Below are 22,986 nucleotides of genomic sequence, written 5' to 3'. Positions count from 1 at the left end.
GAATTTTTCCGTTTCCAATGCATTCCTATGGGAAATCACGTTTCCAATGGCGTTTTTCGACTAACGAATTTTTCGACCTATGAAGGTGCCTTCGGAACAGATTAAATTTGTAAGTTGAGGCACCACTGTATTAAAAAAAGGAAGTAAGATAACGTGTGCTGCTGATACTGTGAGTTTTGCTGTGTCAGGATTGTTAATTACTGGACTGAGATTATACTGTGCTGGAGAGATAAAGAAGGAATGTAAATAGCTTATATATAATAGTAACAGAAATGCTTGTGCAACCAGTCAAGCAATAAAAAAAGCTCTTGACTAAGAATCCAAACCGTTCCTGTTTGCACCATTTGCGAAGCCAGTTGTTCACTTCCCCTATTTTTCCCTCTCTCCCAGGGCCATGTCGTTCAACTGGGAGGACAGATGAGATGACAATTTGTGCATTTAATTGCTTCAACTTCCTGCCCAGAGCCTCATAATCACTTTTGGTCTTCTGGAGGCTATGGCTTGCAGTGTCATTGGTTCCCACATGGACCAAAAGGAAGGGGTATTTATCAGTGGGTTTTATGATTCCTTGCAGTCGTTCTGTTACATCTTTGATCTTGGCCCCGGGGAGACAGCACACCTCTTGAGACATCTTGTCAGGCCCACAGATCACTGCTTCTGTACCCCTCAGTAGGGAACCCCCCATCACCACTACACGCCTCTTCATAGGCTTGGTCAGGATTCTTCTATGTGCTGTCCCTTCTAAGGTTACCTGCATATTCCCGGAGGACTGACTTTGCTGCTCGTCTTCATATTCCTGATCAACTGTGATGAGGGAGAGATCTTCAAATGAAGTCTGTTCCTCGTCTTCCGTGTTAAGGGAGAGCACTTCAAATCGATTGTGTAGTTCTAAACACTCAGAGCGATCCCTGGGCCTTCTGCTTCTATGAGTCACGTTCCTCCATACATCTGGGTCTTGTGTTGGGGAACTGACCTCCTCCTCAGGGATGTCCCCTGTCTCCTCCTTGGTGCAGACAGTGCGCTCTGCTGCATCCAAGGAAGGCTCCAGCTCTTTAATTCCCTGGAGCGTGGATACATGGGCCTGAAGCTGCTGGACCTTGCCTTCCAGTAGGGCAACCTTGTCTTCTAGTAGGGCAACTAACTTGCAATTGCTGCAGGTGTAGCTGCCTACATCCTTTGGCAAGAACACAAACATTGCACAGGAATTGCAGGTGACTACAGTTGTTCCCTCCCCCTCCATCTTGAAAAGCTTGAAGTCAAGGGGAAATGAAGAGGAGGCCTAGGTCCCCCCCCCAATAAATGTGTGAGACTTGCTCCTCTAAATCTACAAGATGGGACAAACTGTGTGCGGCGTTAGGCGCACGTTGCTGCACTCCAAACACTGACTAGCTCCGCCCACAGCTAGTCAACTGACTCACCAGAAGCCCCACCCCTCACTTCCAAGGTCACCTACAGGTCACCAGCCAGAAACAAACACACACAAAAAATCCAAGAGGCAGAGCCCTAGAAAACAAGCACAAGCACACAAATAAGGAAACAAATAAGCACACAAACTTTCTCTCACACAGCCCCCCCAAAACCTTCTCTCACACAGCCCCAAAAAGACAAACCCACAAAACCTACAGAGTGTCTCCCAGGCTCAGCTCCCCTTGTGCTCCCTCCTCAGCCGCTGCACTCCAAACACATCTTTGGCAGTTGCTTTACATGTAGAAGGTCCTGCCTCAGGATGGGCAATTGATCATCCAAAGGATTCAACTGAAATGGTGGCAAATATTATTAGTTAAGGTGTGGTGTATATGTGTCCATATACCATAAAATAAGTTTGTGTCCAGAGTCACAGGTTTAAAGTGCCCTGTGTTTTCCAAGTATGACCTTTTGCAAGAAAAAAGAAGGCAATGCAATGGGAAGAGTAATTAAGGTATTAGAGGCATTGCTGTCCTCCTACATTTTCATTTACCTGTGATACTGGGTTATTGCTTGGCATGCTTCCCATTTTATTTTTCTTTCTGTTCGTCAATCATGCACCACATGGTTTGTGCTGAGGATAATATCCCTTATGGTCCCTCTGGTGCTTGAGGCATCATGATTATGAATTCTCATTATATGTCAGTTCATTGGCTTCCATTAAACAACAATATGGGCTGAATTAGTGCTGTACTGATGATGCCGAGCTCACATCACCTAGGCTTGCACAATTGATGAGTCTGGTTTCAGTATGCAGCTGCTTGGCAAAGATTCCAGACTGAAAGAACAGCATGCTCAAAAATCTGCACCGAACACAATGCTTTGGGGCAGGAGTTTGCGCCCAACATGCACTTGAAAACTCAGTCTGAATGCTGAGAGCATTTGCAGTCGAACACCCTGTGTGTTCTTCTCTTGTTGTTGTTTAGTCGTTTAGTCGTGTCTGACTCTTCGTGACCCCATGGACCAGAGCACACCAGGCACTCCTGTCTTCCACTGCCTCCCGCAGTTTGGACAAATTCATGTTCGTAGCTTTGAGAACACTGTCCAACCATCTCATCCTCTGTCGTCCCCTTCTCCTAGTGCCCTCAATCTTTCCCAACATCAGGGTCTTTTCCAGGGAGTCTTCTCTTCTCATGAGGTGGCCAAAGTATTGGAGCCTCAGCTTCTTCTCTAGGGGACATTTATTATTCCTGTGAGGTATAAGACTATAGGAAGAGTCCAGAATTCTGTTTCACTATAGTGGCCTGTAAGATGCCTCTGGGAAGCCTACAGACAAGATATGGAGCAACATTTCCTGTTGCTCCCCAGCCAGCAAGTGGCATTCAGAGGCAAGCTGGCTCTGATCCTGGAGGCAGCACAAAGATATTGCCACCATCCATTAGAGAAAAGCAAAAGACATTTTATAAAGACATCTAAGTTGGTGACCATCTTGGGATCCAAATTCTTCAGTTTTACTATATAATGTGTACATAGCTACTTTCTTTTGTCTCTCCCAAATGTCCCACCAATCTAGTATTATGAGATAGGGAGAAAAACTTTTCTGTAGCCACATTTTCTCCATGCCATGCATACTTTTGCAAACCTCTATCATGCCCCCTGCTCTGAATCACCCACTTTTTTCTAAACTAAAAAAAATCCCAGATGTTGTCAACATTCCTTAGTGGAGGCTGCTCTGTTAGGGCAAAGGAAGCTCTGCCTCACCAACTCCAGTCTGCCTTCCTCCAGGCCTCACCTGTCCTGCCTGCTTGTTTACAGCTGGTCCAATGGTAACCCCATGTGTGGCATCTTCTTTCTCCTCAGTCTTGTAGAATTCAGCAGGAGGATGGGGACAAAATTAAAATTAGCTGGTTCAACTTTTCATTGGCTTTGGCCCAACCTACTGTTGGCCATCTATCTACCAGCCCAAATGGGCATCACCCACCATTGTCATTCCCCATAGGAGTATTGCTACAAGGTGTGTGTGTTAAGGTTAGTTTTCATTTTAACATAACCACAACTCTACAACTATTACAAATCAACAGTATTGCTTTAGGAGGATTTTAAGTTGGATAATCTCTAGACTTTCCTCTCTCCCACCAATACAACATCCCTCAGACAGCATTCATTTGCTTTGCTATTGTCTGCACTGTTCCCTATCATTCCTTATGCTGCCAGGGTAGTGGGGTGGTGGTGTTAGTACTAGCTGTTGGGCATGCTGGATGAGTGCATCTGCTCTCCCACCCAACAGCAACCAACTGTCCTAGATATATTATTTGAATATTGTTGCTCCAGTCTGACCACTCTTCCAACTAAAGGACTAGACAATGGGCATATGCTAACACTTTGCAAATGGCAGGACGAGAACTCTGGGATAAATTCCCACAATCTTGTTAGGGTGATCATGTCCCTTGCACCCAGATGCTGAATGGGAATTGATAAATGCAAGACAACAAGGCACAACAAAAGGGCTGCGAAGTGCAGACTGGTTTCAAATGTAAACAACTCAAGACCACTTTGCAACAGTCAACATGCCCTCTGGTGAATTTTTTTCCATTCAAAAACCTGCTCTTGGGCCCATGGCTGAATGTTATTGGAATTTTGTTTCCTCCCCTGCTCAAGGTGGGCAGAAACACAAAACTTTTGGTTTTTATTTAATTTTTACTCCTATTCTCCTCCGCAACCCCCGCTTTCTTTCGAATTCTTTTTATGAAGGTGTTTTGCTAGCTTAAACAGATGTACTTCTTGTACTCCTTTAAACTCTTTCTTTGTGCACCCCTTTGCTTAGTGGAAGAAAAGAAACGAAGGGAAACTACGGTTCACTTGAGGTACCCTCAGTAGGCATTCACAATGAACAATTGAATGCATCAGCTACTTTAAATAGTCTGACTACAGTCATTCATAACAATAACAAAAGATAGATGACTGATTAGCATTCTCTGAGGTCTGAAGTGTTTTAAATTTATTGATGAGAGTTTGAATGGGAATATTTCTCCCTCACCCATGCACATCTGTTGCTAGATTGTGATCCACATCAGAATACAATGAGGGGAATGGCACAGTCATTTCCCTCTGCTTAGTGCTAATTGTTCAGTTTTTTCAATGTAAAATTTCTTTTGTCTTTCATTTTATTTTCTGCACTTATTATTCCCCACTACTACAAGAACTCCGAAGTGGTATCCCAAAAGGACTACATGGTCTTCAAACTGATTTTACCATTACATTTTAATATTACAATGTATATAATTTTAATATTATAATCACCACCCCCACAACAACAACAAACATCTTTTTTATTTTTAGATTCAAAAACACAAAAAAGTCTGGCTAGTCCTGCAAGATTCTGCAAGTCAATCCCGCTGTGTTCAATGGGGCTTACTCCCAGGAAAATGTGCACAGGATTGCAGCCTTGAAATTCAGTACAGAAAGAAATGAAGACTGATAGCCAATGTTTTCCAATCCTGCAGAGGGGGTGGCAGAAGCTTGCAAAATGGGATGGTTGCATACTGCTTCAAATTCTGTTACAAAACATTAAAAATTTATTGAATACCCTTGAGATAAGTTGTTCTGAAATGGTGCTTTATCAAACAACAAAATTTTGTATAGGGTATTATTCAGCTAAATAATTGTGTGAGCAGCATGCCTTCTGTTTGTGTAATGGGAATTTTCCTCCTCTCTTCATCCCCAAATTTGCTCCAGAGGACAGAAAAGATTTAGGGGGACAAGTACAGAAGATTATTCCATCATCACCACCACCACCACTTCAGAGCAAACTGGCAACATATATTGCAAATATGCATTTAAGTAAGAACATGAAACTCACAGAATAATGCCCACTTTGTACAGTAATATTCATCTCTCTCAGTTGATCATATGGACCACGTTCTTGATTATGCCCAAAATGAAACTGAGCTGCTATTTTCAACTGTGCTTTTATCAATATATTATATCACCATGCATTGGTAGACCGGGATGCAGGCAGACAATGCCTTAATTCAGAGAATGTGGATGTTTTCCTAACAAAAATAGTTTCACCAGGAAGAGAAGGTTATCATATCCACACTGTTCAGTCTACATTGCCAGAAAATGTCATCTAGGTAGTTTCCATATGTTGTGTGCATCAGCTGTAATGAAAACACATAGCGAAATAACCTTGCAAAATAACCTTGCTTAAAGAACTTCTCCAAAGGGTTGATGGGTCCCCCTGAACAATGTGAGATGGGGCATGGGGGACTTCTGGGGCAGGGGAAGATGGGAAAGTTTCTCTCCAGAAAACTACTTAAGGTTTAACTCCTTTATGCACTTACCTGGGAGTAAATGCCACTGATCTCACTAGGACTTGCTTGTTGCACTGTAATTTATCTTAGGATCCACATTATATAAGGATCCTTCTGTGATGAATAGTAGAATATTAAGATTGGAGATGAAATTGCTTCAGCCCTGAAGCCTGCTGAACAACCTTGGCCAATCTGCCAGCTCATTCAGTCAATTAATGGGAGAGTTTAAAGAAATATGTTATAGCTCTCACATGACTGTTTGTTTAAAGCCATTATTGGAGATCTGCTATCGCAAGCACTTCTCTCTTTTTTTTACTACAAATTGGGCTCTTGTAGGTGATAAGCTCAGTGCAATATTTTAAAAAAGAAGCAATAAATGTTTTGCTTTGCATTATTTACTTTCTTTAGTGCAATATGCTACTGGCAATTCAGGTAAGCTTCGTTGGCATGGCACCATAGGAAAATTCGTTTATTAATAGAATTTACCTTCCCTGCAAACTATCTAAGAGGTCAATCTTATGCAAGCTATTGACTTCCCCCAGAGAACTGATGTGGTCTAGTAAAGTGCTTAAGATACTGAGCCAAAAATCATGTCGTCTTCAGTTCGTATCATGCCTTTGCCATGAACTCACCAGTTGACCTTAGGCAAGCCATTCTCTTGGCCTCAGCTTACCATCTGCAATATGGGGATAATACTAATAATACTTCTATTTTTTTTATAAAATATTTTTATTAATTTTCCAATTAAAACCAATTATATCACATTCAATATTTCAAATTATACACATATATATATCAATCAAGCCGAATGTTATGCCAAATCATCTAAAGAATTTTTTATTTGGGTTCCCATGCTTCAAGAAATTGGGAATTCCTCGCAACTGTCCACTGCCGTCTTTTTTCTAAAGTTCAAATCGTCCTCCAAGTTCATAATAATCCAGATCTTCCCCTTACAGTCACATAGATGTTTTCCACTTTCATCCGATTGTTTCCCAGCTGCTGAGATAAATATCAAACAAAGTTTCACAGATGTTCTTTCTCCTGTGTGAGTTAATCAGTCCAGCCTCCCCATAAATCTTCTTAATGGAGCTCCCTGTTGCGTCGAAGCAGCTCGAAGTAGCGCCATCTTAAAAGGCTCAAATCACTTTCGTTTTCACTCATAGCCATGAAGATTTACGATCATTATAGAATTTACAGCTTTTCCAGGCAGGAGACCCAAACATCAAACCATAGACTCTTGGTAAATTAATGGATCTCCTTGCCCTATAGCTGAACTTAGCTTCAGGTCGCTGCTCCAATTTAAAGTGCGTCATAGCTCATAAATCCTCCGAACGCGTCCAGAACTCCTTCCGTCCGACTAGGGGGGGGGGGGCTTTTCTCATCGGCAACTCCACATCTTTAAAAAATATGCTCAGTAGCAACAGTTATAAAGTTCAACTCACACAGTCTTTTGCTTCTCTTTCACTCCAAACAAGCCAGGACATCGCGTCCGGGAAGGTACGAGGCAACAATATGAAGAAAAAATAAATAAAAACTCACTTCCCTTATCGCTCCGTCCCCATCAATCCTTCTTCCAGATGCAGTACAGTTTTTGACTCCTCTCCCTCAGCAGCATAAATTTCTCAGCAGTAAACAGCGCTTCTTCCCCTCCTTCTGAAGTATGTCCATAGATTTAAGCCTAATTATCTTCTTTAACCATGGAAATCCCCGCCATGCAGATTAGCGTCCGGGAGTCCTGGCCCTCGTAAGTGCTCAGCCCAAGCTCCCCCCACTCCAAAAACAGTCGGAGTGGGTCTGGGGGCATCGCGGGCCAGCGGCCCCTCTCCGTAACCCCCGGAGAGGGTAGGGGGTTGCCATTTACTCCCCTAGCAACCGCCAAATTCCTTACGAAGGTCAGAGAGATGGAAAACAGGTCCGCCATTCCTGCAGGCGGAAACCGGAACCCCTACTAATAATACTTCTAATTGGGTAAGTGTTGATAGTGCTGAACTGGGGCAGGAAACATTAGGAGCAATGTCTCAAGGGCCACATGCCTGTTGTAGGAGGGGCCAGAGGCAAAAGTGATTGATTGTTCTTTTTTTAAAAAAGGAATTGTTGTTTAGTCGTTTAGTCGTGTTCGACTCTTCGTGACTCCATGGACCAGACCATGCCAGGCACTCCTGTCTTCCACTGCCTCCTGCAGTTTGGTCAAACTCATGTTCGTAGCTTCGAGAACACTGTCCAATCATCTCATATTCTGCCATCCCCTTCTCCTTGTGCCCTCCATCTTTCCCAACCTTTCAGGATCTGTCCTTCCAGTGAGCACTCAGGGAGACTCAGGGAGTCTCCTCCCGCACCATAATTCAAAAGCATCAATTCTTCAGCAATCAACCTTCTTTAAGTAATAGCAGTACACAAATATTTTTATAACTAAAGACTGAATAAATAAATCCAGCCTTGCACCCGTTTCTGTCCGGGTAAGCGCCGTCAGCGTTGCTGCTAGGAGACTGTTACTGAGACACCTGCCTAATGGCCAAGCTGCTCCTGCTCCTACATTTCTAAGAAGAACAACGGGACCATTTCTGTTTGCAAAGCATATTCTCTCCTGCTGAGTGATGGTTTCTTTCCTCCTATAAGAGAAGTGGTTTGACAAATAGAGGAGGGAAGGGATGGTCGGAAGCAACCATAAGGAAACATATTTGCTGTGCTAGAAATAGAAATGGAGGAATAAACAAAATGGATACAAGCCAGGGCTCAGAGTGGTTCGTATCTTATATCTCTTCCCTGGGATAATTTGGGCTGTTATATTTTCTGATGTGGGGATGTTCACAATCAGAGGTTGATTTTCACCCTAGACACACATTTCAAATCAGTTTATTTTGTGTGTGTGTGTGTGTGTGTTTTTAAAAAAAGAAAATCTAAGGAAGCAGAAGGTATGGGGTTTACTGCACAATGTAGGCTGAAGCATCCCCTCCAATCTATAATTCAATCTTAGTTTATCACCCTTAGCAAAAGGCTTTCTATCAATGGAATGTCACTTTCTAACCACACTATCTGTGATATTAAATTAACAGCAAAAGATCCTTGTCCAATAAGAATACAGTCTTTTGCTGCCAAGCATACAGTCTCCCCCCCCCCCCCGGCTATCTTCCTTATCCACTTACAAACCAAACTTATTGTTCCATGTTATAACAATAATCTGGCTAAGGCAACAGCAGTGTTCAAATACTACTAATTTCAAAGACTTAATGTGCACCTAATGCATACATGGACTTGTATATATAGAAATATGTATGTGTGCAGGTGATCATATTCTATCAAATCATGTATTTAATTCACGAGAGGAAGTATCCTGCAACGCTTTTTCTTCTCTTTTCTAAAAAGGCTAATTGATAATGAACAATTGCTCCTTGTTGCAGGGCAAATGAACCTTTAAACCAGAGATTTAAACCTTGGGGAGAAGTAGCTGGTAATTACACTTGTCAGTATTTTCCCCAGATGATAACTTTTAACAGATCAGGGCTACTGACAGCAGGGAATACCTCTTGGCAGATGCTTCAGAGGAAGGAGGAGGACCAGGCAGTTATAAAGATAGGAAGAGAATGATAAGTCAAAGGCTGCATTTGAATCAGTTAATGAAATGTCAGGTGCTTTCTGTATAGCGTCCCAACGGGCATCGACCCTGACCTTTTAGCTGTGAGTTGAAGTTCAGAAATTCTTTATTCAGAAATGCCTAGTAATTGGATTAGTTGCCTATTTTTTAACTTACTTTATATAGAATTATCAGTGTATCTGAGGTTTGCAAAGTGACATTTTGCACAGTTCCTGTTCCAAGTTGAGAGGACTCTTCAAGCTAGAACCCTCGTGTGTGAGTTTCCTTCTCGCATGCAATTTTAGATCTAGTCAAACATTCAACTACCGGTAGCCATTCAGCAGAAGCTTTATAAGCTTCCATGGCCTCCAACATTTCTCTGATGAATATAGGGAAAATAATAATAATAATAATAATAATAATAATAATAATAATAATAATAATAATTTTATTTATACCCCACCGATCTGATAGGGTTGCCCCAGCCGTTCTGGGCAGCTTGCAACATATATAAAAACATCATTAAACATTAAAAAACTCTATACAAGGCTGTCCTCAGATGTCTTCTAAAGGTTGTATAGTTACTTATCCCTTTGACTTAGGGTCACATAGGTAACTCCATACCCCTCAGCATTTCTCCGATGAAAATAGGGACATCCTATGGAAAAACAGGACATTCTGGGATTAAATCAGAAACCAGGAAAGCTTCTGTAAATTTGGGGCTATCACTGGACAATAGGGACACTGTCGTTCATTGCCTGCCTGGCACTGTAAAAATAAGGATGTTTATGCACCTGGCAGGGCAGCAAACAATAGCAGCTGTTGAGCTGCTTGTTATCACATGTTGCAGAGGCCTGGGCCACAGCGTCTTGCATTCAGATGGAATGCATACACTGTAACTTGCAAACTCTTTTATGCGCTTGGGTAGCGTAATAGAAATTGTCTCAACACGGGTGGTGCTGTGGGTTAAACCACTGAGCCTAGGGCTTGCTGATCAGAAGGTCGGTGGTTCGAATCCCTACGACGGGGTGAGCTCCTGTTGCTCGGTCCCTGCTCCTGCCCACCTAGCAGTTCAAAAGCACGTCAAAGTGGAAGTAAATAAATAGGTACCACTCTGACGGGAAGGTAAATGGCGTTTCTGTGCGTTGCTCTCATTTGCAAGAAGCGGCTTAGTCTTGCTGGCCACATGACCCGGTAGCTGTATGCCGACTCCCTCGGCCAATAAAGCAAGATGAGCGCCACAACCCCAGAGTCGTCCATGACTGGACCTAGCGGTCAGGGGTTCCTTTACCTTTACTGTACCTATTCTTTACTACTAGAGCCCCAGGAGAGGATCTTATTCTTCGGCCTGTGAATGCAGGTTTTCAAACTTCAATCTGAGAACTCAGAGAAACATGCCAACCTCTGATGTTTTTAAAAATTCTTTTTCCAGTTCCTCTTTCCTCTTTCTCTTTTCTTTCCAGGCAAACAGTTGCAGAAGAAACAGCAGAGAGAGGAGAAGGGGGGGTATGTTCTTCATCCTGTCTCCTTCTACTGGCATTCCAAAAAGGAGGAATTGTACATCGCTCCACAAGAGGAGAAAAGAGGACACTTATTTTCATGATGTGTAATGATGCCAGGGCTGGTGCCTCCATTTAGGTGAACTAGGCAGTCACCTAGAGTGCCAAAATGGAGGGGGCGCAGGCCGTCCTAGCCCTGGGCAGCTCCACTCCGCCGCTTCGGCGGAGCAGGCGAAGGCGGCACAGCCCAGCAGAGCACAAGTTAAGCCTTCCGCCTGCCATGCTGCGCCCTCCCTCCAGCTCCCCATCGCGCCCTCCGGCAAGGCCAAGTGCGGCAGGCAGCCAGAGGGCACGACGGGAGCTGGGAGTCGCGGCACGGTGGGCTGGAACGCCGAAATCGCGCTCCGCCGGGCTGTGCCGCTTCCGCCTGCTCAGCCCCGCTGCTTTGGGGCAAACCATGAGGGAGGGCTGGGCAGGACGGTCCTGAGGAGACGGTCCTGCCCAGCTTCGCTGCTTCAAAGCCTTGTAGATAAACAATCTCCCTCATGGCTTGTTTTGGAGCAGCGGGGCTGCGCAGGAGACACTTAGCTCCTGCCTAGCCCCACTGCTTTGGGGCGAGCACCAAGGGAGGGCTCCGTCTGGGCTGCTTTCCCTCCCCTGCCCCACAGTGAGCCGGGGAGAAGGGATACGTGGCCGCCCCTCGAGAGGTAGCAACAGGATCAGCCACCAAAAGCGCTCCTTTCGGGGCACTCATCCTGCCGCTGCCTCTCACAAGAGCAGGCTCCCCCCTCTTTCCTTTTCTCTCTCCCTTCTTTCTCTCTCTATCTCTCTCTCTTACCCATCCCTCCCTCCCTCCCTCCCTCCCTTCCTGGGCTGCCACTGCTTTGGAACATGTAGCAGAGATCATGGTTACAAGGAACAGGTTGGATGTGAAATACTTGATTGGGGGGCGGGGCGCCAGAAGTTGATCTCGCCTAGGGCACACAAAACCCTAGCACCGACCCTGAATGAGGCTATCTTTGATGGACAGATGTTTATTTAGAAATAATTGTTATAAATTGCAATACAGAACATCTCACAGCAAGGTTGTGGGAAGTAAGGAAAACTGCTGTGGCCACATTCACACCATCCATTTAATAATAAGAAGAAGTTTATTATTTATACCCCACCCATCTGGCTGGGTTTCCCCAGCCACTCTGATGGGACAAGCGAGGAAGATCTTTGCTTTGCTCATCCCAGCCACAGCCTGGGAGCACAGAAGCCAAGCTGTGGCTGGGATGAGTGAAGCAAAATTTTCCCGCACTCAGTCCAGGCTCTGAGCAGCATTGCATGATATGTTATGTGACATGTTATGTGACACATCACATGATTGTGCCCCTTCAATGTGGGGGACAAGTCGGTGCCCCTGGTTGGTAGACTTCTATTTCCCTTACACACTTCAAATTCCTGGCATTCCTTGGAAAGAGGGATTGGTGGTTAAATCACTCTGAGCATCGTAGCTCTGTGAGGGGAATGCACACCTCCCTATGATCAAGCCAGGCAAGCAAGAGTCAATGCCATTGTTCAGGAACACATTCCAGGTGGGCAAAAGCACTTGAGGAGAACAAGGAGAAATTTGATGATGGGTTTAGGGTTTGATAATGGGCATGGTTTAGGGAGGATGTGGCCTGGGAGAGTCCCAAGGGCCAAGTAGAGAGGTCTGGTAAGCCACATTTGAACCCTGGGCCTGAGATTGTCTGCTCATGAATCATACTCTCCAACATGTCCCAGAGGAAAACCAGGATGCACGTCTTGTAGGGCCATGCTCCTGCCTAAAAAATGAGTGTCTTTCAGGGCTGTGATCTCGCAGGAGAGTATGGCCCGCCAAAACAGGATGTCCTGGTTATATTGGGACAGTTGAAGGGTATATTTTGTAAGAAGGACATACGGATACCATATTCCCCATTGCCCTGCGATGTCTCTGGAGCACAAGCCCAGGGGCTGAGGATGCAGTATTTCTTCCAAGGGATCCTGCAACTGGACTCTTGAGTGCTGCATCTCAGCTGTCTTCCATCTGGCTTCTACCACATATGTGCCAATGAAATTCAGAGCACATGTATTGCTCTTTCAAAGCAAAACTGTGTAATGTGGCAATCTGCCAGACTCCTTCTCTTATCTGTTATTCAGTGTTTTTTTGGTCCAACAAGCATCTAATGATCTTAAATGGGCAAGTTTTTAGTTCTGCTCTTTCAGCGTTTTTACACATTTACTGTTTATTTGTGTTTCATGCTATCATTTCAGTCCTCTGTAAGGAACTTTTCATGTTTCAACAGAAAAGTAGGACATAATAAATCATAGCAATGAGGAAGTACAAATCTTCAAATGGATGGCATCCCTCAGGCTGAAGATCTTTTCCACTGTTGCTCTGAATACTTTAAAGCAGGGGAGGGGAAACCTTTAGCCCATAACTAAATGTGGCCCTTCAGGCACTCTATCTGGCCCTTGAGGCTCTCCCCAGGTTATGTGCCTCACAGGCCCTCTTCTCTACCCGTCTTGAGTGCTTTTACCTGGCTGGAATGTGTTACTGAACTGTAATAATGCCTCTTGCTTGCCTCGATGGGTGACAGAGAAATGTAGGGGTGAAGAAAAACTCCTAACTTTTGAATGGTTGGAACACAGTCTTCTGCGCACAGGTAAGACTTACCTGCCTTACTGGGCCCACTGTCAGCTCTGGCAGCAACCACCACTGGAACCCTCAAAAGATTGTCCGCAACCAGGGGTGGACTTCAGTAATCTTTTGTAATGGTGCCCTGTGAAAGGCCAAAAATTGTTGCCCTAAAATGGATCTTGGCAATTATGGATCGCCTCAATTTTGCAACCCCTCATCTCAGCACCCTGTCCTCACTCCCCTAAATGTGCCTTTAAAAATGTTTCCCGATTCCTGCTTTCAAGGCTGTTTGCACCTACTCGGATTTTACTTTTAAACCCCTGAGTTCTAATGTGTCCTGGGACTCTAAGAAACATCTAGTTCACCAATATTTGAAGGAGGTTTCATATTAAAATGCTTCATTTCATTGGAAAATGCAAGCGGGGACCCTATGAGATCTTCCACCTTCGCAGATCAGCATCTTGGTAAACACAAATTGCTTTTCTTTAGGCTCGAGAGCTAGCAAACCTCACGGGACCTGAGGCTGCACTCTGTTTGCCTATTTGAAGTCAATGGGATAATTTTGCCCTGGAATGTTGTGGAAGCTGGTAAGGACACATAATCTGTGTGAGGTCCACAGAAGCTTTTAGGGAAAGCCATTTTGCCCTGGGTATCCATACAATGAGTAGCCAGTGTGGTTGTCTGAGAATGTGACCGAGCTAATATGGCTTTTGATAGTCTTGGAATTAGCTGCAATTAATGGTGGTTTCTCTGAGTCTCTCTCTCTCTCTCTGCCTTCCATTTTATTGCAGCAAGGAAAAAAATTCTGCCAAAATGACAGCTGCAGCAAAACTGGTTGTTGGCCTCTGGGGGAACAGTCACAAAAGTGAATCAGCGAAGTTACAGGAAAATTATGATGCAAGGGTGGAAAATTCAAGCTTTATAATAAAATAAAAAAGCGGAGTTTGATACAGAAGAGCAAATGGCTAGCTGCGCTCCAATTAAGAATAAGGCACTGTGATCTCACTCACAGTGCTTCTGTTTTATTCCTGGCCAATAAAGCAGGGTGAGCCTGAGGTCATAGAGATACAGATATCATTCTGACTCACAAAGAGGAAAGCTGCACAGGGCTTGAAGGAACAGTAGGAGCTAGAATACCGCTATGTATAAAAAACCTCCTAGCTCTGGAAAATGTTCTTACTGTGTTCATAGGTAGGGAAAAAGGTGACTGCAAAAAGTAGGCCCTATTGTTAAACAAAACAGGCCATGTAGATTTGGGGCCAAATGAAAGAATCACTTATACAGTGGTGCCTCGCAAGACGAATTTAATTCGTTCCGCGAGTCAATTCGTTTTGCGAAAAATTCATCTTGTGAATCGTGGTTTCCCATGGGAATGCATTGAAATTTCCTTTTTTGCCCATAGGAACGCATTAATTAAATTTCAATGCATTCCTATGGGAAACCGCGAATCACAAGATGAATTTTTCGCAAAACGAATTCGTCTTGCGGGTCACCATCAGATCACAAGACGCATTCGTCTTGCGAAAAATTCATCTTGCAGGGCATTCGTCTTGCGAGGTACCACTGTATTATTTAAGGTACTATAGCTTTACTTTGGGGATAGGGCAGATTTGGAATTTCTGCCTCAGGTATCAAAATACGTTGGGCTACTTCGTCATTTCACTCATACAGAGGTAGGCTACTGGTAATAGCTTGGCAGTAGAGCCAGAGTCACCCCTTATGTGTGAACCGAGGAATAAGCCAGGATGCCATCAAATTCTTAAGCATGAGTTGTAGTAGCCTGGATGCAAGTCTGCATATGATGGGAGAGTGCAATGTATGAAGCCTCAATCATCCCATCCAAACCACATGCGTCAAATGTTTTGGTTCCTTTGGTGCAAAGGAGATCATAACCCCATTCGCTGACTTTGACACTGTGCTAGTTTGTATGTTTCTGCCAGGCTGAGATGGGATCCTTTAGGAATTCCCTGAAATGCACCAGCTGCATGGAAATGAACGTACAGCTGGCTCTGCAGAGGAATGTATTGAATGGTGACAATGTAGATGGCCCATTGGTGCTTGATCTTTCGTCTGAGGTGCAGAACCTGATTGGTACAGATGTCAGTGCAAAGTCCAAAGAGGAGGGGAGTTATTTGAGCATGTTGCTCCCTGCATAATTTGCCACGATTCCTGCTCCTAAGAGCATAAGAAGTAGCCTGCTGGTTCAAGCAGTGGCTCATCACCAGTTCTCACAGTGGCCAATCAGATGCCTGTAGGAAGCACACAAGCAGGACCTGGGCACAACAGTAATCTACCCAGCTTTCGTACCACACTGTGAATGGTTGTTATAGTTCAGTGTGTAGATCATGCAAGAGGTCCCTGGTTCAATACCTAGGCTTCTGCAAGTAGCACTGAGAAAGACGCCACTCTGAAACTCTGGAGAGCTGCTGAGTCAATGTAGAAAATACTGAGCTGGATAGTTCCCATGGTGTGATACTATCCACATGGCAGAACTGGCTCAATATGCTAGCTTCCTCTCAGGTGGGTCGCTGTCACGTATTGGGAGGAGAGCAGCAAGGTGGTGGGGAGCTTGGCATGGTGCAAATACTCCAGCAAAAAACACTGAGTTGGCTCTGCACCACATAAATTTCCCTGGTATCTCACTCTTCCTCCTCTCTTCTCAGAAAGCAGGAGTGATCCACCTCTCAGGAAGCCAGTATAGTCAGGCTGTTTTCAATGGTGAGGGAACAGGCTCCATGCTTTGTTGCCCTGATGCAAGTTCCACTTAATTGACTAGGTAGGGCTGAATGGGTGCATTCAGATGTGTACCTAAGGCAGGCATCCCCAAACTGTGGCCCTCCAGATGTTTTGGCCTACAACTCCCATGATCTCTAGCTAAGAGGACCAGTGGTCAGGGATGATGGGAATTGTAGTCCAAAACATCTGGAGGGCCAAAGTTTGGGGATGCCTGACCTAAGGGTAGGTCTGCTGAAATTAACAAACATGACTATATTGGGTCCAGCTGAGTAAAACTTAGCTGAATACAGTGCAGACATACACATGACAGCATTGTGTGAAAAGTAAGCAGTGCTGATGGGAAATAGATTTGATGGGGCGAGGCAGGGCATGTTGGACCAGTTGACTGCCCAAGAGAGACATGTCCAAAGCAGCTACAGTTGGATCAAAACTGGCTGTAAGAGGTAAAAAAAGAGTGACGGCTGGTGTTTTTCAAGAACAATTTGTACCTCTCCCAAAATGGCAGTTTTAACAATGAGGTGAAGACTTCATGAAATTTAATCCAACATTCATTTAAAATGCACACCTATGACCCAATAAATTACACCTATTTGTTTAGGAACTTAAAGCTGCAATAAATTTGATTTGATTACACCTATTTGATTTTTTTAAAAGAAAGAAATTGCTATGTTCAGTGCTCACCTTGTGCACAACAGGAATTAAATTCTCTCTCTCTCTCTCTCACACACACACACAGACAGCAGAGAGAGAGAGAGAGAGAGAGAGAGAGAGAGAGAGAGAGAGAGAGAGAGAGAGAGAGAGAGAGAGAGAGACTTTTATTTCTATAGGGTTTTTCTTTGCATTTTGTTCCTGATTTTTCCATCTTTTGATAGAACTTGCATTGTGGTGTATTCCTTCATTCAAAAGAAAACATTTGGAAACACATTTTGGAAATAGTATTTCTCCAATGTAAATGCACAAAGTGATCTTACTTGAAACTGTCTACAGGATAAGTATCTTTAAAAGTCCCAGACGGACATGTATTATTGCACATATATAGTGATATCTACTGATGTGCAAAAGCAAAGACAGCTGAAATAGATTTGCTGGCGATTGTCCTTGTAACCATGGTTACACTATTCAGTCTCTGTGTTGCTAACACAGGGGTAGAAATTTTGGCCACTGCACAGTCAAACTTATCTCTACAACCACGAGGGCTAGAAATTTGTCTGCTCCTTTTTAAAATGAAAGCTGGGATTCTAATGAGAATCTCGGGATTCTGACAAGAACCTACAAATTGCAAAAACGCCCTCAGGAAGTATATGCACTCACTAATCCCTGATATAGAGGATATGCAGAGGGCTGTTTGATTCTCTTTCTTCTTTTTAAAGTGCTAGGCTTTCCCTTGAACCTTTCCTGTTCTGTATAGGAAAATATTAGATACCGGTAGTATTTTGCAAACAATTGTGGAAGGCGTATCTTGCTTCTTTGTTATTTCTACTAGGAACTTTCTAGATTATTCAAATATATTAGCTCCTCTTCCCAAAACCATTAGTGTGCTATTCTAGATCCAATGCCAGTTGTACGATATATGTTCCCCATATCTCCAATAATAGTCTCACTCAAGGAGAAATTTTTGCTTGCTTGCTTGCAAATCCACACACACACACACACACACACACACACACACACACACACTTTCTGTTTAAACTCTCCTGTTTACATTCTTAAATTAGTAGCTCTAAATGGGGCTCTATAAGAAACCATGGTTCATTGTATTTTTTAAAAAGTTGAGTATTACAGAGTTATTGTACAACAGGGTAATGGGAAAAAAAGGTTTACAAAATGGCGTCTGCAACATACCCCTGTCACTGGTGATGTCACAGATGATGTCACACTGCACTTATGACATCCATGCGGACATGCTTATCCGCACGGTTCAGAACAGTGAGTGATATATTGGGAGGGGGATGTGCACTGCATTTTCCTAGAAACAAAATATAATAGTTTGAGCGTTAGAAAAATGCTTCTTTGAACCAAAGGATTTGGTCCTGAGCAGCAAATGAGTAACAATTTACTGGATCTACACATTTATTATGCTAAAGCCTCATGATGTGGAATGGTCCTCAATTTCTTCTTAGTGAAAATGTGAGAGTGAATTGGCAAAGATGTCACAGTTGAACAGGGATTTGATCTACTTAGTCTATGTTTGACATTCTTTCCACCACACACACTTCTAATATGAAAAGCCACACAAGATGCTCATTCAAGGCCTACCTATCATACATCAGTTCTATTGAGTTCCAGAGAACTTACTCCCATAGGGGGATTGGGGTGGGAGGGAATTGAGTCACTTCACGTTTAAAGGAAAACCTACAAAATTTGTCCGTTTTGAAATAGTATGCAAATTGAAACACGGATATACTTTGAAATTCATACTCCTCTGAATTCTGCAGTACAGTTTTCCACCCAAGTGAAGTGTAAATATATATATATATATACTAGGGTAAAGTGTGCAAAAAACACATTATACTAGTTAAAATAATATACAAAATGCATCATGTTAGGGAAAATTGCTTGCAAAAATGTGCACATTAGCCAAACATGCATACAAAAATATGTTTAGTAGGAGAAATTTGCACCAAAATTCTGACAAATTTTCATGAGGATTTTTAAAAATAAAACAAACCCCACAAATTGCTGCAGAAATAGTAGATTGGGAAATCGAGAAACTCAAAGAAGTGAAATAGACAGGATAATCCTATGCACAAGGCACAAAGACCCTGTTATCCTCCAGATGTTGTTGGACTTCCTTCTCCTTTGGCCTTAATTGGAAAGGCCAATGATGAGGGATGATGGGAGTTGTAGTCTGGTGACAACTCAAGGCCTCAGGCTTTGCACTTCTGCTATGCACACTTATCCCTTGTGACATGTCCAGGTGACATCCTGGTGGTCACTTTCTGAAATAGTTGTCCTTTCCAGACACTAATTGAAGGTAGATCCATGTGGAGTTCCTTAAAATTTTAATGGCAGGTCATGGTAGCTATACAGCAGGCACCCCCAAACTCATCCCTCCAGATGTTTTGGGACTACAACTCCCATCATCCCTAGCTAACAGGACCAGTGGTCAGGGGTGATGGGAATTGTAGTCCCAAAACATCTGGAGGGCTGAGTTTGAGGATGCCTGCTTTACAGTGTTCCTACTGCTAGGAAAAACAGTGGGAATGGGAACAAAATAAAATAAAAAATCCTTCCAGTAGCACCTTAGAGACCAACTAAGTTTGCATTGGTATGTAAACATCGCTGGGCATTTTCCAGGGCTCGTTTTAATGCCCTCCCCTCAGCACTTTTAGAGGGCAGATATCATAATATACCAATCGATCAAAGATTGTGCCCATGTGATTGTAATAAGATTGAATCCATCGGGCACGTCCTCTTATACTGCCCACTATACCATGACTCAAGAAAAGAACTGATCGAACCGCTGTTGAGGAAATGGCCTGGTCGCTCAGAGGAGGCTTATATCAGGCACCTCCTCGCGGATAAAGATTTGGAGATCACCAGGCCTGTTGCAAAATTTTGTTTTATTGTGACAAGAGTAAGACAGGCTGTGGTGTGTCAACAATGACCAGTGACTGAGAATTGAATTTTAACCCTTGAAGGACTGCTGTTCTTAATGCCAATAGGTTGTAGAATTTCAAAATTCTAAATTTTAACTTTAAATGTAAATTTCAATTCCTTGAAGTGGATTTTAATCTTTTAACATAATTTAAATTTCTAATCTTATATTTGACTTATGGATTGTTTTATCTTGTTCTCTGGTCTTTGAACGTAATAAAGATTTGTTGTTGTTGCGTTGGTATGAGCTTTTGTGTGCATGCACACTTCTTCAGATACCTTCAGTGGGAATGGGCTGCCTGTAGGCTTCCTAAGTGCATAAGACTTTGGTTTTCTCCAATGGGGCCCTCTTAGTAAGTCCCAGATAAATCACCAGCTTCAGTAGGTGGTCAGACCATACAAAAGCATCTAATGCATGGGAGGGTTTCTCTTGGCGCTAATGTGTTTTCCCAAGTTGGTCTCTCCTTTGGTAATTGGACCAGTTATTACTTCAAATAAAAATTATACTTTAAACCATTCATCTCAAAAGCCTCTAAGGCACATTTTCCTGCATTGTTGGACTCCATTGTTTCATACAATGAACGATGCAATCGCTTAATCATTATAACAATTGAATAAAGTGCACCAGGAACCAAAATTGTACCAACATTGATTTCTCTCTCTCTCTCGTAACTCTAAGGGGGGGGGGGAGACACCAAGGGATGCTGAAATCTGTAAGGAGGGGGGCAAAACTTTTTGACAGCAAAGTCACATCTGAACAGTGACTCCCAACAGGGACATTAAATCAGCTCTATAAGGATGAAAGCAAACTGTAGATACACAGAATTCCCTATGGAGGTCTTCTTGGGAGCTACAGCAAACGTTTTGTGTGAGTTTTATAAAGAAATGAGGACTTCACAAAGGACTCTGCCAGAGCTTTCCTCCCACTGCTGCCAAACCGTGTTTAGCAGCAATGGGATAAAATGCCTTTCAGAAAGGCAGCTCTGTAATTAGGGTCTGATCCTGGCTCATTTTCAATGGGATTCCTCACACAAGCTATCTTTCCAACAGAGACACTCTAGGATAAGCTTTGGACCAAATCCATATTTCTCGTCTGAACAATTGAATAAATTAAAGAAGATAGTTTCAAGGATTGTGGTTGAAATAGCAGCAATAATGAATTCTATGTGTCAGTATGAAAAAAAAAAGGTTTGCAGTATAAAGCTTCTGTTTAAACAATAATATACATATAGAATGACTCACAGCACTCAGAATGCTTGACAGACATTATCCATACGCAAAGGTGTGGAGGTCAGAAAGGATCTAGCCTGTGCCTTCTGGTCTCACATGTCCCCCTAACATCGCATGCCAACATTACATGCCTGCCTATCTGAATGAAGATATCTGCAAAGGGCCACCTACGAAAGCACATCAGTGCAAGTAGATAAATAGGTACCGCTGTGGCAGGAAGGTAAATGGAGTTTCCGTGTGCTCTGGTTTCTGTCACAGTGTCCTGTTGCGCCAGAAGCTGTTTAGTCATGCTGGCCACATGACCCGGAAAGCTGTCTGTGGACAAACGCTGGCTCCCTCGGCCTGAAAGCGAGATGAGCACCACAACCCCATAGTCACCTTTGACTGGATTTAACCATAGCTGCCAAGTTCCGGATTGAAAAATCTGGGACCAGCAGTGGCGCGGCACCAGAAATCGCTTCTACGCGACTTCCGGATATGCGTAGAAGCGACTTCCGGTGCCGCTCTGCCCATTTCCAAAATGTCTGCAGCGCCAGAAGTCACTTCTACGCACTTCCGGACATGCGTAGAAGCGACTTCTGGCACCAGGCCATTTTGGAAATGGGCAGAGCGGCGGCAGAAGTCGCTTCTACGCACGTCTGGACGTGCGTAGAAGCGACTTCTGGCACTGCAGCCATATTGGAAATGGGCAGAGCAGCACCAGAAACATGGCCGCCGGCAGGAGCTGCTTTCTGGGGGATTCACGGGAGATAAATCAAGTCGGGAGACCAGCAGGAAACGGTAAGAAAATATGGGGGTTTCCCGGGCAAAATGGGGTACTTGGCAGCTATGGATTTAACCATCCAGGGGTCCTTTACCTTTACTTTTACCGGTTATCATGCATAGAGGGAGTCAAATGAACTGCCCTCTAGTTAACATATAGTCATGTATAGATGGATGAGGTTCAAAAACAGGCCATTGCCAATTCATGAGTGCGTCAGATTCTTATCATTTGATAATAAATTAAATGCCACTGCAATGTTAGATTTGCTTACCTGGAGAGATACACAAAAGCTAATTTTAGTGGCCAAACAACTGATTAACCAACTGCGAGAAATAGCCGTACATTCATCTTTATTGGTAGCTTCGGGCTACCAATATATTTATTCCCCTCCTCCCCTAGTAATTTCAATGCTACTCATACTGAAGCTGCTTGAAATGATACATTTGTGGATTTGCTTGCTGGAAAAGAACTTGGCCTCCCACAGCTTTTTTTGGAGGATCAGACTCAACTCATCCCTTTAATTCCATGCAATCTCCCCAACCCTCCCCCATATGCCATCTTTTAAAACAGATTTGTGTCATAAAGAGCTTTGTTCTAACGGGCATTACTTAAAATAGCGTGTCAGTAATATTTATTATTATGGCTTCAGCTATTATTCGTCTGATAATATTATCTTTGCTTCAGACAACACATAATCCTAAATCCCATATTCACGTCAAGGCAGCAGATAACTGTCTGTGAGGAGGTTTGCATACAAATTGGGGGAAGCGACTACAGAATGCATACGTTGAAAGCAAAGGCATTTTCATTCATTTTGATAAAGGGAGCACTTTGCTTCAAACCCCCCTTTTTTCCTTATTTAAAGGCAAGAAGCTGTAAGATTAATTACTATTGTTGTGGCTGGTCACAAAGGTGGCAATAAAATGAAATAAAATCTTGCCCAAATCCTAAACAGTGTGTGTGTTGTGAGACATTGTGATGAAGCCTGACTGACTGAAATGACCTTATATCCAAACACAGAATGCTTTGTGTTGACCTTAGCTCTTCACCATTTTCCTTTCATCAAATCATTGATTATTTCATATTGTTTTTAAGTATCCCAGCACCCTAAGTAATTTTATCACTGAGAGATATAAGATCCAGCAGGCTCCGAAAAATAATTGAATTTTGCAGAAATCCTCTGAGGGCCTGAAAAATCTATAAGTAACATTAAATATTTCAGTTTG

This window comes from Zootoca vivipara, chromosome 2, assembly GCF_965207765.1.
Source record: "Zootoca vivipara chromosome 2, rZooViv2.hap1.1, whole genome shotgun sequence".
Taxonomy (NCBI): domain Eukaryota; kingdom Metazoa; phylum Chordata; class Lepidosauria; order Squamata; family Lacertidae; genus Zootoca; species Zootoca vivipara.
The sequence above is the reverse complement of the archived record's forward strand: the minus strand, read 5'-3'. Positions refer to the sequence as shown.